The following is an 18422-nucleotide window of genomic DNA, read 5'->3' on the forward strand; positions in this document are numbered from 1 at the left end:
GATGTGACTGGAATGAAAACACATTCATCACTAGACAAGTGGTTTTACTAAGAGCTGGTGTAGGCTTGGTCTATACCTAAAACGCATATCAGCATAACTACACCAGTCAGGGCTGTGAAAAACCACACCCCTTGCCAACACAGCTATGCCAACCTAACCCCCAGTGTAGATGCAGCTGTTCCAACAGAAGAGAGCATCTGTTGGCATAGCTCCCTTCGTTCAGCGATGCGGTGTTCCTAAACTGGCAGAAAAAACTCCTGTCCATGTTCAGTGCATCTACACTAATTGACTATGCTGGCGTAGCTGTGCTGACATAGGCTTTGCAGTGTTAGACATAGCCTTAGTCTCATACATCTTTGGGACTGCAAGGAAACTTATGTTGAATAAGGAGTGCTAAAATTACTCACTGACACCCTCAGTTGCAGGGTATGTCTGCACTGCAGCTGGGAGTGTGCTTTCCAGTGTGGGTAGACAGACTTGCACTCGTTCTGCTTGAGCTAGTGTGCAAAAAATAGCAGAGTGGCTGCAGTGGCTCAGTTAGCCGTCGGCACACAGAGCCAGGTTTGTACCTGGGCAGCCAGCCTGAGCTGCCGCCTGTGCTGCTTGTGGCCATGCTGCTCTTTTTAGGTGCTAGCTCAATGAAGCATGTTCCCAGCTGCAGTGTAGACATACTCTTAGTTTCACATAAACTTCAACACATTCCTCTATGTTACACATGTAGTTTTTCCTTTTCCAACCCTAACTATCATTCTCTCCTCTGTCTCTGTGATAAGTAGATGTGATGTGACAAATGTAGAATCTGCTAGTACAGGCATGTAGTGAGGAGGTGTGGCTCCCCGCTGCCCCGGAAGGGGCCGAGCCCATCCGGAGGCTGGAGTGGGTGGAGCTAGGGAGCTCTGAGCCCGCCCCTCAGAGGGTCAGGCGGCGACCTGGAAGTATAAAGGCTCGCCCTCAGAGCTTAGTAAGGCCCCAGCCGCTGGAGAGACCGGATGTCTTCAGTCTAGCCCGCGACTGGGAAACCCCCACGGCCCAAGCTGCAGGCCAGGACTGGCCTGACCTGACCTGCGTCCGCTACCCAGAGGAGTTGCCGGACCTGCCCTGCGCCTGCTACCCGGAGGAGTTGCCAGGCCTGCTGCTCGCCCACTACCCCGAGGAACCTGTGGTGCTGGACCCCCCAGAGGACAACACCCAGACCCAGGTACTAACCGAGGGGGAGTTAGGAAGTAGCCTGGGTGCAGCCGACCCTAGTCTGGTTGCAGCACTGCCAGAGCCCATATCAGTGTGTTGCGGCCAGGATCCCCACTGACTAAGCAGCAGGTCTCCTGCTGCTGCTAGGGCCCTGGGCTGGGACGCAGTGAAGTGGGAGGTCCTGTGTCCCCCTGCCACCCACGTCGCGGGTGGCAGTCTCCCCCTCTCCCAGGCCTTTGGAGGCTTGCATCTACTACTACTACTGCTCAGCCCTGTCTGAGGGCCTGAGCACCTGATTCATTGTTGCCCACCCTGACCCAGGGCCTGGGCTTATGGTGCGTATCTTAGTTACCGCAAGGGCTGCCGAGGGAGACCCCGCGGACAGATTAATTCCCCCAAACGTTAACTGCCGTTAGTGAGCCGGTGTGGCTCCCCGCCGCCCCAGAGAGGGTCGAGCGCCGGCTAACCCTTGTACACGGCAGAATACTATCCAGCTCACCCCTGTGTCTAACTAATGTCATACCTGCTGAATGCTTTGTTGTCATGTCACTATAACACATTAACACCAGCACTGTAAATAGGCTGCTTGGCTGGCAAATAATGCCTTCAAATCTACACACGGGTTCCTCTTTGAGTGATTGCTCATGTTGATTCCAATTAGGTGTGTGCGCGTTGTGTGCACAGTTGTCAGAAAGTTTTTCCCTTAGCAGCTCCCGCTGGGTCAGCTGGGAGCCCCCAGAAGTGACACCTTCATGGGGCTGAATATATGACCCTGCCAACCCAGCCCCTCCTCAGTTCCTTCTTATCGCCAGTGACGGTCATTGAAACTGCAGTCGCTTGCGTAGCAAGTGCTTCCCTTAGCGTATATAGTAGTTGTTAGTTTGTAGTTAGTTATAGCTTGTGTATATAATTGTAGTTTGTAGATAAGGTATTGTGGCTGGGGTTACCCCCCAATCTCTTCCCCTGGGTTCTCAGCTTCGGTCCCAAGGGTTTAAGCCCTGCAGATCCTGCAGTAAGCCTATGCCAACAGGCAACCCCTATGACTCATGCCTAAAGTCTCTGGGGGAGACGCACCAGACAGAGATGTGCAGGATCCATAAGGCATTCCGCCCCAGGACTAAGAAAGATTGAGACTTATGTCCTGAACAGCTCTTTATGGAGTTTGCTCTTCGCCCCCACCCTGCTGCGGACAATCAGGACCTGGCACCAAGGGTTTCCGTGAGGAGCACCCCAACCTCCGTATGCGACACAGCGCCATGGAAGGACTCTGGCCTAAGAGACCCTCGGCACCGACACTCCCTGGCACTGCGGGCTGTGGAGACAACCCAGCACGGCTCCCACTCCCCAGTGGCAAGCAGCACAGGAAGACTGATAGGGGTCACTCCCCTGTGCCGAAGACAGCGGTGCCGGCAGGATAACTAATGTGACACCAGGTTTTTTAAAAGAGCTCCAGAGGTGACCCCGGCAATTACAGGCCGGTAAGCCTGACTTCAGTACCGGGCAAACTGGTTGAAACTATAGTAAAGAACAAAATTGTCAAACACGTAGATGAACATAATTTCTTGGGGAAGAGTCAACATGGTTTTTGTAAAGGGAAATCATGGCTCACCAATCTACTAGAATTCTTTGAGGGGTCAACAAGCAGGTGGACAAGAGTGATCCAGTGGATACAATGTATTTAGATTTTCAGAAAGCCTTTGACAAGGTCCCTCACCAAAGGCTCTTAAGCAAAATAAGCAGTCATGGGGTAAGAGAGAAGGTCATCTCATGGACTGCTAACTGGTTAAAAGATAGGCAACAAAGGGTAGGAATAAATGGTCAGTTTTCAGAATGGAGAGAGGTAAATAGTGGTGTCCCCCAGGGGTCTCTACTGGGCCCAGTCCTATTCAACATATTCATAAATGATCTGGAAAAGGGGGTAAACAGTGAGGTGGCGACATTTGTAGATGATACAAAACTGCTCAAGATAGTTAAGTCCCAGGCAGACCGCGAAGAGCTACAAAAGGATCTCTCAAACCTGGGTGACTAGGCAACAAAATGGTAGATGAAATTCAATGCTGATAAAGGCAAAGTAATGCACACTGGAAAACATAATCCTAACCATACATATAAAATGATGGGGTCTAAATTAGCTGTTACCACTCAAGAAAGAGATCTTGGAGTCATTGCGGATAGTTCTCTGAAAACATCCACTCAATGTGAAGCGGCAGTCAAAAAAGCAAACAGAAGGTTGGGAATCATTAAGAAAGGGATAGATAATAAGACAGAAAATATCATATTGCCTCTATACAAATCCATGGTACACCCACATCTTGAATACTGCATGCAGATGTGGTCGCCCCATCTCAAAAAAGAAATATCAGAATTGGAAAGGATTCAGAAAAGGGCAATAAAAATAATTAGGGGTATGGAACAGTTGCCATATAAAGAGAGATTAATAAGACTGGGACTTTTCAGCTTGGAAAAAAGATAACTAAGGGGAGGGGGGATATGATAGAGGTCTATAAAATTATGACTGATGTGAAGAAAGTAAATAAGGAAGTATTATTTACTCCTGATAACACACAAACTAGGGGTCACCAAATGAAATTAATAGGAAGCAGTTTTAAAACAAACAAAAGGAAGTATTTTTTCACACAACACAGTCAACCTGTGGAACTCCTTGCCAAAGGATACTAGGAAGTCCAAGACTATAACAGGGTTCAAAAAAGAACTAGGTACATTCATGGAGAATAGGTCCATCAATGGCTATTAGATATAATGGACAGGGATGGTGTCCCTAGCCTCTGTTTGCCAGAAGCTGGGAGTGGGCGATAGGGGATGGCTTACTGGATGATTACCTGTTCTGTTCATTCCTCCTGGGTACCTAGCATTGGCTACAGTCAGAAGACAGGATACTGGGCTAGATGGACCATTGGTCTGACCCAGTATAGCTGTTCTTATGTTCTATGCAGGAACTCTTAGCGCCAGAAGGGCAGGAGTCAGCACTGTTGAGTTCAGTCCTGTTAAGGGAACCGTCGAGTGAGGCGCCCAGCAACACTCCTGAAAGGCAGTCCCAGGTGGAGGAGTTGGAGCTTCCCTCCGCCCCAGAAACTTTTGAAGCTGCCAGGGATCTGATTGCCATGATGGCTCCTCAGCCCCTGGCAGTCAGAGACAAGCCTCCGGTGCTGCAACGACTGGCACCATCTAGAGGCAAGCTGGCCATGATGAGGCGGTTACCTTCCCTAGTTTGGTACCGCTCCCCGTGACACCGCTCCCAATCTCCTGCACCACGGCACTATTCGCCGGCACTGGGTTCCCAGCAAGGCTCCCCGACACCAACAGGGTGGCGATCACCCTTTTTGACATCAAGGGTGGAGCGGCACCAGGATCTGGCACCGACTGAGTGGCACCGGTCTCCCGCATCTGCTCCTCAGCACTGATCTCCAGCACTGGATCCTTGGCACCGATCCCCCACACTGACGCTTGGCACCGATCCCTGTCACTATACCCACAGGCACCACTGTGGTTCTCACAGTCGAGGTTTGCTTCGTCAGACTCAGATGTGGAATCCCTATACTCGCGATGTAGCTGGCACAGGTCAGACAGGCACCGACGTGTTGCAGGTGTGGTGCCTTAGCACCTCCAGTGGCAGCCACCTGTGTGGTGGCCCTTTTGGACCCCCTGGTCTTACCACCAAGCCCAGGGATCTTTTTCCAGGGGCTTCCGGTCAGTGGCCCCTGAAAGTTGAGCGCCCCCACCGCCCAGAGACTGACCTATGCCTCGGGGCTCTGAGACGATGCCAGCACAAGTATCCAGGCCACTGCCACTGCGATAACGGTCGGCACCGAGGTTCTCGGCACCAGACAGGAGAGAATGAGAGAGCTAGACAAGGAGGTGGAAGGGGCTTCGGCCTCAGGGACACCCCCACCCTCGATCGACCACAACACCCACCAAGACCTGCTACGCAGGATTCCCCTCAACATGGGGTTGCAGGCAGAAGAGGTGGTTGAACCTGAGAACCCCATGGAGGACATCTTGGCACCAGAGGGGCCATCTAGGGTAGCTCTGCCACTGATAAAAATGGTCCAGAGCAACATTAAGACTCTATGGCAGACGCCTGCATCTATCCTGCCTACCGCTAAAGGAGTGAGCGGAAGTACTTCATACCCTCTAAAGGGTATGAATAGCTCTTCTCCCACCCACAGCCCTGCTCCTTAGTCATGACCATGGTTAACAAGAAGGAGAGACAGGGGCAGCAGGGACCGACACCCAAACCAAAGGAGTCAAAACAGATGGACCTTTTCGGTAGGTCTACTCAACGGGAGGCGTGCAACTGGCGATAGCTAACCAGCAAGCTATCCTCAGGAGATATAACTTAAACTCTTGGGCCTCCATGTTGACATTTAAGGAGCTGGTTCCATCGGACTCCAGAGCCAAATTTGCAGCTATAGTCAATGAAGGAAAGGCAGTGGCATGGACCTCTTTTCCCAGACCTCCCTGGATGCTGTGGATTCAGCTGCACACACCCTTTCCTCTGGGATAGCCATGAGGAAGGGCTAAGCATTACAGGCATCCGGGGTGCCCCCGGAAGTGCAGCAAACCCAGAGCAGGCCTGTTCTTGGAACAACTGACTCCAGGCTGCACAGCCTAAAAGACTCCAGGGCGATCATGAAATTGTTGGGCATGCACACCTTGGTAACCCAACACAAACATTTAAAGCAGCAAAAACAGCACCAATGCCCCTATCCTCAGGGCCATCCTTAGGATTTATGGGGCACTATGCAGTATTATTAAACTGGTGCCCCTATGCCTGAAGGCGGCCCGGGTTCCCATGTATATTTTAGATAAGAGTGGTCTTTTGAAGGATTTATTTAAAAAACTATATGTCTGACGATCCAAGCATTTAAGGCTAAAGATGAATATTCAGATTGTGCATCTAAAAATCTATGCAAGGATTTTTTAGAGATGTGATTTTATAATCTTCAGCAACACACTAATGAAATATTTTTAAAGCAAATTTTAAACTAAGGTCCTGTAGACTAACATGTTCTGAGTAAATGTTATAGTAATGCACAACTGTTTTTGTCAGTAAATTCAGAAACCGACAGTATATACCTGGGGGTTGGCAAATGCCTGTTAAATTACTTCACTACCACTTGAATGGCTCTTTAACAGTTTCAATGTTGTGCTAATAGGTCTGGCAGGCTGGAAGGCTTTTTCACTCTTAAGTATTAGATCCCCTCTGGAGGAAGACTCACCAGGCTGCAGCAGCCAGCTGTGGTGGGAGCCTGCAGGAAGGGTCAGAACAGGGATAGGAAGAGGCGAGAAGGTGGACACTAAGACCCAGGGGTGCCCCAAATTTTCAGGTGCCCTACGGAGCCGTGTATGCTGCATATGCCTAAGGACAGCCCTGCATATCCTCCCCAGCCAAGGCAGGACTTCTACGGGAGGAGGGGTAGAAATGGCAGGCGCAAGCCTTCCCATCCCCTGCCAGAGCAGGGCCAGGGCCCTTCCAAGCCATCTTGGGGCTCAAAACAGGCTTTTTGAAGGTGCAACCAAGGACGGTGCACCTGCCATGACACCGGATCCTTCCCCTTGTTTCTTGAATCGTCTATCCCATTTCTACCGTACTTGGTCCCAAACAGCATCAGACTGCTGGGTTCTTTACACGGTAGAAGTGGGATATTCTCTCCAGTTCTGCTTCCCCCTCCCTCCCACTCCCTTTCCCCATCCCTCTTCAGGGACCCTTCTCATAAGCAACTCCTTATCCACAAGGTGGAGGTGCTCCTTGCCATAGGAGCAGTGGAGGAGGTTCCTCAAGGGCAAGGGATTGTATTCCCATTATTTCCTAATCCCCAAAGCCAAGGGGGGTCTCAGACCAATTCTAAACCTGTGTGGACTCAAGAAGTTCATGGAAAAGATGAAGTTCTGCATGGTCTCCCTGAGTGCTATTATCCCTTCTCTGGATCCAGGAGATGGGTATGCCGCCCTCGACATGAAAGCCACGTACTTTCACACAGCTATACAGCCTGCACACAGACGATTCCTCAGGTTTGTTGTTGACCACAATCATTATCAGTTGACGATCCTGCCCTTCAGCCTGTCAACAGCCCCCTGAGTGTTCACCAAGGGAATGTCGGTCGTAGCAGCCTTCCTCCAAAGGATGCTCAGGGGATGCTCCAGGGAACAGGTGGAGTCTCAAGTCTGATTGGTCAGATCCACTTTCAAGAACCTGGGCCTCCTCCTCAATGTGAACAAGTCGACTTTGTTACCAACCCAAAGAACAGAGTTCATCGGTGCAGTGTTGGACTCGATACGCGGCAAGAACTTTCTGCCAGACGCCTGCTTCCAAGCCATGATAGACATTATTCAAGGCCTCAGGTGGTACCAGACCACTACAGCAAGGGGATGCCTGAGTCTCCTTGGCCACATGGCAGCCTGTGCTTACGTGGTCCAGCATGCCAGAATGAGGCTCAGACCCCTCCAAGCGTGGCTCGCTAATATCTGAGAACAGAGGCTCCACTCATTGGATATTCAGCGGGTGCTAGCCTTTTACATCGAGCACACAAAGCCATTCAGGAAGTCGAACCAGCTCCTTCATAGCAATTGCGGACCGGATGAAAGGGCTCCCGGTCTCATCTCAGAGAATCTCACCATGGATCACGTCCTCCATCCAGACGTGCTACTAGCTAGCCAAAGTTTCAGCCCCGTCCCTTACAGCACACTCCACAAGGGCATAGGCTTTGTCGGTGGCATTCCTGGCCCAGGTCCTGATACAAGAGCTGTGCAGGGCAGCAACGTGGTCCTCGATGCATACGTTCACCTCTCATTATGCCATCATCCAGCACATTAGAAATGATGCAGCATTTGGCAGAGCAGTGCTCCAGTCAGCGATTCCATAACTCCAACCCTATCGCCTAGGTAGGGCTTGGGAGTCACCTAATTGGAATTGACATGAGCAATCACTCGAAGAAGAAACAACAGTTACTCACCTTCTCATAACTCTTGTTCTTCGAGATGTGTTGCTCATATCCATTCCAAAACCCACCTTCCTACCCCTCTGTCGGAGTAGCCAGCAAGAAGGAACTGAGGAGGGGCTGGCTCGGCAGGGTCATATATTCAGCCCCATGAAGGTGCCACTCTAGAGGGCTCCACAGCCAACCTGATGGGAGCTGCTAAGGGAAAAACTTTCTGATGACTGTGCGTGCAGCGCACGCACACCTAATTGGAATGGATATGAGCAACACATCTCAAAGAACAACAGTTACGAGAAGGTGAGTAACGTTTTTTTCCCCCTGAAGTACAGATGTGCCAAACAAACTTAACAGTATTTTGAACAATACAAATCTTGTTTCAACCCCCACTCTGCAAGCTAGCAGATAATTGGCTATGTTCGTTCCTGTGGAAAAGCCTGCTGATAACTAGCATGGAGAAAAAAGGGGTCATTGAACAACAATGATGGTGTTTAGCTTCAAAACAGTTGAGATTCTGAAAGTTCTCCTGTTGTGCATTACAGGATTTACATGAAAAATGAAACAGCAGCTACTGGAGGAAAATGTAACACAATCAAAGCTTTCATTTGGAGAAACGAGACAAATGATGGCTTTCCCAGTTGGAGAATAACAGGTAAATTACACAAATGATGGAGTCAAAGTCAGCTGTCAGAGCTCAACACTTCTAGTAGTCTCAATTCTGATTTTTTTTAAACCATTGATTGGACAAAATTACAGATGAAACTGCTAGTTTGTGAAATATGATGGCTGACATAATAGGGTGTTGTACAGCAGGATTGAGCTGCGCTGACAGAGGGATATAGGAAAGATTGCAAGATATCTGCCTCCCTTAAGCAGTATAAGCCAATGGTATTATTCCCTCACTTTTATTAACACTGAAAGTAACTCCAAAAGTTTTTTTGGGGGGGGGGGGGAAAGAGGGAGCGAGAGAGAGAGACTGGATGATGGCTCATCAGATGCGATGTATAATAACTGCTTTTTTTTAATAGGCCCTTTTTATTTGTTTATATAGATCTGACTATCTTTCAGCAGGATATTTCACTAATGACTGCAATGGAGCCGCAAAGACAGGGGAATGGGGAGAGACCTCTAATTGGGAATAAGCAGCTGGAGCAAATGGACTTCAAAGCACATTTTTGGGGCCTGATTTTTAGTTACACTAAGACCCCTTTATGTCCATTCTGGCAGTGGAAAGGGGCATTAAAGAAAGCATGATGAAATGTATACTGCCAGAGTGGTGTAAATGGGCCTTGTTGTAATTGAAAATTAAGTTCTCAATGTTCATACAAACATCTCCATAAGCAGGGTATGTAAAAGCAGCTGAAAAGAATTTACTAACTTTTCACCCAGTGTATTTGCAATTTGGTTGTTCATTAAAAAGTAGTATATTGGGTTATGCAAGTCAAGTGAAGATTGTACTTCCATATTTCTATACCATAGGGAAGGACAGTTACTGAGACCAAATGGTTAGGAGCACTTACCAGAACAGTGTCTTCTGGTTTTGGTCCTTTTTATAGCTAAGAAAAGTCTGTAGACACCAGCAGAGGTTAGTGGCTTTCTGAACACTGTCTCTCAGGGAGTCACCGCTGTACTCAGTGAGGTGCTAGACTGTCTAAGGTAGGAGACTATTCACTAGAGAAGTAGGAAAGTGACAGTGTTTCTTTGGAGTCTTTTTAAAGCATTCATCTTTAGTTCCGTTCTCTTTTCAGTATACTAAGCGTTGATTCTATGCTTCATCTTCCATTGCAATCCTGTTTCAGGAGTAACCAAATATAGCAAATGCGCTCTTTCATGGACCCTCTTTTCTGCTAGTTGCACTGCATTCTTTTGCTTTGTGTCTGTTGTTTGGCTAGGATGGTGACAAAGCTTGAGGACATTGTGACGGTACCTCCCATAAAGCTTTATGGAAATAGGCACATGAATGTGTGTGTGTGTGTGTGTGTGTATATATATATATATATATAACATAACTAGAATGTGTTTTATACTACATATGCCATGTAACATATCTCTGTAAAGGTTATGATCTACTGAATCTATTAATCCTATTTGTATGCATGTATCATTTTTGTATTTTAAGTTATGAATATTGGCTGTATACTTGTTTGATTCTAAGTAGGCTGTAGTGAAGCGGTTGTTCAGCTTCCTGAGAAAAGACTATTCTCAGTAAGTGCCCAATCTGGAAACACTTAAGCCAACAATGAATTTGGAGACACCAATCCACATTTGGGCTTTCCCAGGAATGTGGCTTGGCTGGTAAGGAACTCAGCCAATGCATGGACATGTGACTTACCCATGTGCCTCCAAAACTCCATTTTTTAGCTGGACTTTGCATAGGAGTGAGGAGGGGGTCTCCACACACAAGAGAAAATCTATTTAAGCCTGTGGGAGACCCCTCCATTTTGTCTTCAAGCTGGCTAAAGAGAGAACATCTCCACCCCCCAGGATACATGAAAGAAACCAGAACAAAGGGCAGTGACTGCAAGGGGTGTGAGCGATTGCTGGACCCAGACTAAAAGGAGATGAGTCTGTAAAAGGGAGCATTCTGGAACTGGTGAGGATCTTATCTGTATTCAGTTTGATTAGACATCGATTTGCATGTTTTAGTTTATTTTGCTTGGTGACTTGCTTTGTTCTGTCTGTTACTACTTGGAACCACTTAAATCCTACATTCCGTATTTAATAAAATCACTTTTTACTAATTAATTGACCTAGAGTATGTATTAATACTTGGGAGGCAAACAGCTGTGCATGTCTCTCTATCAGTGTTAGAGAGGACCAACAATTTATGAGTTTACCTTGTATAAGCTTTATACAGGGTAAAACAGATTTATTTGGGTTTAGACCCCAATGGGAGTTGGGCATCTGGGTGTTAAAGACAAGAACACTTTTGTTAGATACTTTCAGTGAAGCCTGGAGCTTTGGGGCAAGTAATTCAGACCCTGGATCTTTGTTGGAGCAGACGCAGAGGTGAAAGTAAGCTGGTACGGGCCGGTACGGCGTACCGGTAAGAAAAGGTGCAGTAGCGTAAGGGCAAGAAAGTGGAGCATTCAGTGCTGGCTTACTTTCACCTCTTTTGGCTGCATAACAAACCGCTTAAACTCAGAGCTAATAGAAGCATGGAAAGGGAAAACTCACTGTCACATTTGTTTGTTGTTTCTCTCCCTCTCCTCCTCCTGCCAGACAGCAGATGTGGTTAGGCTCCGTGTTCCTCTCCCACCCACCCCCACTCAGCAGAGGCTGCAGCCGTTCCCTTGTAGCTTGCAGGGGAACTGGCCAAGGGAGAAGCCTGCCCAGGATGCCTGCTGCCTGCATAAAAACAGTTTAAACTCAGCTATTCCCTGCATGGTTCAGCCCATGGGATTAGGAGCCATTTCTGGCAATCTTGTTAATTTCACTCACAGTTGTTGGGGCTGTGTGTGTGTGTGACAGGGGCAGTTCTTGTCTGCCCCCTGGATGAGGGGCTCTCCAATACTATAATACACAAAAAATACAATAGGCATTTGGTTGCACAGCTTAAATCCACAGCTAATAAAAGCAGGTAGAAGGGGAAAACTCACTATCACATTGGTTTCTCTCCTCCCTCCTCCTCCAGCCAGGTTGCAGACGGGGCTAGGCTCTGTGCTTTCCCTCCCACTACCTGGCACTCAGCAGGGGCTGCAGCAGCTCTCCTCTAACTTGCAGCAGGGAGCAGGGGGACTGGCTGAGGGAGAAGCCTGCCCAGGACACCTGCCACCTGCATAAAAACAGTTTAAACTCAGCTGTTCCCTCTGCAGTTCAGCCCGGGGGATTGCTGACAGAGAAAATGCTGGGGGTGGGGCAGCGGGGAAGCACGGAGTCTAGCCCTGCCTGCTGCCTGGCTGGAGGAGGAGGGAGGACACAGAGAAAAATGTGACAGTGAGTTTCACTTTTTCAAGCTTAGTCCAATATTAAAGTTATATTACAGACAGTATTGGTAGTAGTCAGGGGCGGCTCTAGAAAGTAGGCTGCCCCAAGCAGCGCGGAGCGCTGCGCCGCCCTTCCCCGGTCCCGCGGCAGGTCCCCTCTTCCCGCGGCTCCGGTTGAGCTCCTGCCGGCATGCCTGCGGCAGGTCCACCGGAGCCCGGGACCAGCGGACCTGCCGCAGTCATGCCTGCGGGAGCTCAACCGGAGCCGCGGGAAGACGGGACCCGCCGCAGTCATGCCTGCGGGAGCTCAACCGGAGCCAAATGCCGCCCCCCCGGGAAACGGCCGCCCCAAGCGCCTGCTTGGCGCGCTGGGGTCTAGAGCCGCCCCTGGTAGTAGTAGTAGTAGCTTTAATTTCTATATCTATGTCATGCAATGGGAGGGATCCATGAAGTATGTAGGAGAGGTGGGTTGCTTGTGATTGGACCATACAAGTAAGAAATGTAAATTACTTTCACCCCTGCCCAAACCCCAGGGCTCCCAGCCGCCTCTGCAGCTGATAGCTCTGGAGGTGATTTAAAGGGCCCTGTGCTTCCAGCTTCAGCTGAAGCCCTGGCCGTTTAAATCCTGATTTAAAAGCCCTGGGATGTAAAGGTCCCACCTCTTCTGATTGAGGCCCCTCCCCCTCCTCAGGACTCCAGAGTACCGGTGAGTCCTTTAAGTTACTTTCACCCCGGAGCAGACGGGTGTGTCTGGCTCAGCAAGACAGGGTGCTGGGGTCCCGAGCTGGCAGGTAAAGCAGGAGTAGAAGTAGTCTTGGCACATCAGGTGGCAGCTCCCACGGGGTTTCTGTGATCCAACCCATCACAGGACATGATATAAGGTTTCTGATGTTTAATTAAGGTGCTCAGAAAATTGGATAATAAAGCAAATTAGGATGCTGCTGCTGCAGCAGAAAAAACCTCTACTGTACTATTCACAGCTAACCAATCCCCCTATCTGAATTGACAAAGATTGGCTGCATGGTTGTTCTTAATTTGAAGACCAGCCGATCTGTTCAGTGCTCTGAATAATGTGAGCACTTATAATGTAGTTCACATTGCCTCAATTTATATCTTCAGTGCAACTAGAAAAGTTTCATTATGAGCTGAAAGTGGCTTTCCCTACCATGAATAAGTACAGTGGGTCACTTACATTTTTACCAAAACATTGTCTCTGCGTATTTGGAGTCTTTACCATGCATAACACACAAATTAATGACAGAAGGTGCCCAGATATCCCCTTTCTGTTGATAATTTAATGCTAACATTGAAGAGCTAAATAATTAGGCTGGGTTCAATTCCATGATCTGCCACAGATTTGCTGTGTGACCTTGGGCAAGTCACTTAGCCTCTCTGTGCCTCAGTTCCCCATTTGTAAAATGAGGATAATAGCAGTGCCCTGCCTCACAAGGGTGCTGGAAGAATAGCTGTGTTAGATTGTGAGGCACTCAGATACTACGATAATGGGTACATATATGCATCTAAGATAGCTTATTCTATCTTCTGTCCAGTTGAAAGGGAGGCACAAGCCAATGCAGGCTGAAATTATTAAGCAGATTTCATAATACTGTTTGCTGATCACACAAGGAGTACTAAGAAGTTTGTTTATATCAGCATAAATCTATCTCAGGTTGCTATGCCAGTTCCAATAAATACTCTCTTAATCACACCTGTAGCCATACAGTTCCAGAGACACTTGGGCATTGTCTGCTGGGAATTTTTTTGCACCATATGCACAACTCCACTGGCCAAACTCCACCTTTCCCTGCCACTAGGTGGGCAAAGCTGCTGCTGAGCATTCAGTAACAGTTGGGGAATACCTCCCACTGTGTTCTGAGGTCTGGGGCAGGAGAATTCTGTCCCATGTGGATCAATCTGGAATAAATCCTGTTTATCCATGCATTGAACAGAACAGAGGGTTTGGTCCTGGGTAATTTAAAAAAAAATTAACTCAAAGAAATCCTGTGCATTTATATTAAAACAAAATATTGTGCACACTCCTATGATGTCAAGTAATTTTCAATAATGATTAAGAACCGTGACTGATGCGGTTTTCCCCAGGTTAGTACTGTGTGATGTTATTCACAAACTGCTTTTAAGGCTGCTTACTTGTACAGGAAAAGGAAAAAAGGCAAAGGCGTTAAGCTGCTTTAGCCTAGTGTTGGAGCAGTATAGTCTGTGGCCTCTGAGCCATGTGAGGCTTTTTGCAGCTTTTGTCTTGTAGGAATTTCTCTCATATAGTCTGGTCGCAGGTGATGCGGTGGGAGTGGGGTCAGCAAATGGATCAGAATTCCTTGACCTTCTAAGTAACCAGCAAGGGAGGAAGGGGTGGAAAATAGGTTGTTGGGGGGACAGTGAATTCAAGAAGATAAGAATGAAATGGACATAGAACTTAGTGCATGACAAGTTGAGGAGTGACGGTACTGTGCACTAGCTTGCCATGCACTAACAGGTCATGTGGACCCAGCACCATTATCTAAAAAGTTCTGTAGTGCACTTTGATGTACTGCTGTTTGTTGGATGTGAGTTTAAAATAAGTAGATGCCATCTAGAACAATGAAAACCATGTAAACTTAGCTTGCTGTTCACAACCTTGATCTAGAGCTGTCCCTGAATTTGTAGGACCCTGGTAATTTGTCTTTCTAACAGAAAAAACAAGATCTGAATAACATAGATTCCTTTAAGCATATGTGCAAATAACACCAGTTCTTTTACTAACTCTTCCTACAGTAGCCAAGGTGAATTATCCTCACATGACATTTAATACCATAGCTTTGCTTATAGTGCTGGATTCTCTGGTGCACTAAGGCCATTTTGTCCTTACATGTGTAAAAGGCACCCAGAAATAGCTAATGGAGAATTCCCCCCATACAGGGGGAACTCTTAACCAATGTGAAGCTGGAGGCAGTAGCTCTGCTACCTCCTGTGTCAGCCACCCCCAGAGCCTTACCAGTTCTAGCACGAGAGCAGAGGGTTGTGTGTCAGGGCATTCTGGGGAGGTGTTCAGGACAGGGAGAGTGCCGAGTTCTGCTACACCCGATCCTCTACTGTTCAAATGACCCTGAAGGATATTATGGCAGTGGAGTAAGATGAGGATCCTTTTGTTCAGCTCTAACTTGCTCCAGGGCCAGGTGGCTGAGGATTATGGAGCAGCAACCAGTTCCCTACTTTGGTCTGAGCAGAACTTGGCTGGGTTAGAGAATCTGCCCCTTGACTTAAGAACCATTAATGTTTACTCATGGGACTAACAGGTATTGTATGATTGATTGCAAATCTGTTACATGTCGCTAAGTGACAGTAATAATATACTATCCATCAGTTGGAAGGAAAATGTTTTCTCTTGTACAAATACACACACACACATGTAATGAAAGTCTTAAGCTGTTGCCTAATACATTCATTGTTGAAACAGACTGAAAAACAGGTGGCAGCACTTCTTTTCTACAGAACTTCAGCAGCATGTCTGCTCCTAAATATTGAGAAAGTTGGAAGAAACAGTGACAAATAGAAGGGAAGTGATCAAAGGCAGAAGAGAAGAGTGGTTATCAGTCCGCTTCTGCTTTCTTGAATTTGCTCTGTGGGGGGAAAATAATCCACAAAATTGCAACATGCTTTTCAATTACTGAAATGAGAGGAGATGCAAACCATTCATTGAAAATAATTGTGTGAACAAACTAATTTGTTTTCAGGGTAATTTGCTCTCTGCACTCATCATTGCCTTGTGGATAGATTTATACCTGCCATCTCCATAATGTTGTTCCTCTTATTATTGCTATCATGCATAGCAATTTCCATTAATACAATTACCAAGCCATTTTTTCAGGGAAGCTAGGAAGATTTTTTTGTTTTAATTCCCCATATAGGCTGTTTGCAAAGATAATAGGGCATTTAAGCCATAACTGATGGGCTGCCTCACGTGTATCTAGACTGGCATTGCTAAGAAACTATGACTTTATCTAATTAAACCTACTATTTTTGAAAAGTCTTATCCCTTTTAACAGGGATCAACTAATAAGACCACCATGGACAGACTCTTCCTTCCAGAATCCCAGCCCAGAGAGACCCAATGAGCCAGATCCTCAGTTTCTGTAAATCAAGAAAGTTTTATTGATATTGATGGATCTATGCAAATTTACACCAACTGAGGATCCAAGAAGTCCATTCTATTCCCTTCTGGACAGACAGGTCCTTGTTTTACATTCTGATTCCCTCTCCCTCCTGTTCAGACAGAAATTAATTCGGGGAAGTTCTATGCCCTGTGTTATACAGAAGGACAGATTAGATGACCACAATGGTCCCCATTGTCTTTATAATAAAAAACCACTAGGCCTAGATCCAAAAATCTATTGTTAATCCACCTCCGGCTTTTTATTTTTTTTCCTCTGTACTCCGGTACTATGTTGAAACAAAAGCATTCTGAGCCCTACACTTTCTAATTTCAGTTATAGTGCAGTGCTAGCTAATATGTTTATAAATTTTATACAGGTTAGCTGCATCATGCACACTATGGGCACCTTCACCCAGATGGGCAATAGCTTCCCCCAAGGCTTTTTAAATAACTAGCTACTGAAAAAAATATTAGGAATAAATTGTATCAGCTCAATTTCAATAGCACAATGTCAAATTGATCCAGTGTAATCAATGTCTTCAGAGCCTGCAGTACCTGCTATGGACAGCTACATTTAGGGCTTTGTTTTGTGTATGTTGTTGTGTGTTTAGTGTTTTTCTTTTGTTTTTTTAATTTTCAAAGGGCCAGATTGGCAGCACTGGGAACTGAATTCCTTCATTTCTCCCCATAAATTGCCAGCAAACAGGCAGCATCCAGAGAAGCTTCCGCACGCGAGCCTGCCAATGTGCCTCTCCTATGATCTGGAGGAACCTTTTAAAAGTGAAGGGTTCTCAAAACTGGATTTAGAGGAAATTAAACTCAGTTCTTTAAATATGGGTACGAGTGTGCCAGTGTGAGTGTGTGCCCACGCACACACATAATACCGCATCTCCAAAAGTACAATTCAACATATGCAGCTTGCAGGAGAAATAATTAATTTGCTTTATTTCCTCTGTCTCCTATTTCCTTTCAATATACTGATGCTTCTAAGTAAATAAATAAAAGCTATACAAAATGAACCTGGTAGTGAGGCATCCAAGTAAAAAGTGATCCATTAGCTGAAATTAATGAAGTAAATAGGTGGTGTTTTGAAATAACGGACAGAAGGTAAAAGCATTAACTAAAAAATGCAGTGGACTCAACAGAGGTAAATATAAAAGATGAGGGTACAGTTATATAATAAACAGTATCAGAGTGGAAGTTGTGAAGAAAGTCCAAGATAAAATCATTTTTAAAACAATCTTTTCTGACTCTAATATTCATAATTATAACTGCAAACAAAATTGAGGCTTTTGGGCAATAGGGCCTATGTTTAATTGCTCACAGTCAATAAGCACATCTGAAGGCTTTTTAAATCTGAAATGATCATATTTAGAGAGCTCCAAAAGTTCTCAAAATAAGTATAATTTCCGTCATTGTCTATGATAGCATGCAACAACTGGAATGATAGCCCAAATATCACACTTTGTTTGTTGGTTTGACCTCCTCCATCACATACATAGAAATAGTTACATTCTAATCCATTTATCCTTTGTGAATTCCTGAATCAGAGTTTGAATAGAATCATAGAATCGTAAGACTGGAAGGGACCTTGAGAGGCCATCTAGTCCAGTCCCCTGCACTCATGGCAAGACTAAGTATTATCTAGACCGTCCCTAACAAGGTGGGAGTTTTGTTGCTATCTTCTACTATAAAGAATGTATTTCTCATTGAATAGCTGGTTTTCATGCTGTAAGGCTTCTGATCTAGCACAACCATATATGTGAATTGTTCTTTCCTTTTGGATTAGACTTTTTAAAAATTGTAAATATTGGCTTTAGAAAAGTGGGAAGAGTTTATTTATAGTTGCTTTGTTAGGGGAGAGTTTGTTTTGAAATTTGAATAGAAGTAGAGGCTTTGCAAGATAAAATAGACACTTCCGCCACCAATCCACATACTCCTTGGTTACAGTTGTGGGAATGCACATGTGTTTAGGATTCCAATACTAAACGCTGTAGAAAGCTATTTCAAAAGTGTGCACCCATCAAACAGCAGATTTGTACTTACCCATTTTGGACATGCAATGTGAGGTTTGTGACTGGGATTGAATTTATGCTAGCGGCTTATGCTCTCTTTTGAAAATTTGGCTCACAAAGTTCAACATGTGTTGGCTACTATATGCCAAGCCCTACATACATGCACCACTTAATGAAAACATAATTTGCA

At 46.3% G+C, this 18422-nt stretch overlaps 1 long non-coding RNA gene across 1 annotated transcript in view; it reads left to right on the forward strand.

Annotated features, from left to right (window-relative positions):
• The first annotated feature begins 992 nt into the window (after positions 1-992).
• The window catches only part of LOC120407426, a 32272-nt gene continuing 14842 nt past the window's right edge, over positions 993-18422 (forward strand). The window contains exons 1-3 of the long non-coding RNA XR_005599953.1: positions 993-1198; positions 8687-8796; positions 10629-10737. This is a non-coding gene — a long non-coding RNA (uncharacterized LOC120407426). The remainder of the gene's footprint in view (positions 1199-8686; positions 8797-10628; positions 10738-18422) is intronic.

The sequence above is a fragment of the Mauremys reevesii genome, linkage group 6 (assembly GCF_016161935.1).
Source record: "Mauremys reevesii isolate NIE-2019 linkage group 6, ASM1616193v1, whole genome shotgun sequence".
Classification (NCBI taxonomy): domain Eukaryota; kingdom Metazoa; phylum Chordata; order Testudines; family Geoemydidae; genus Mauremys; species Mauremys reevesii.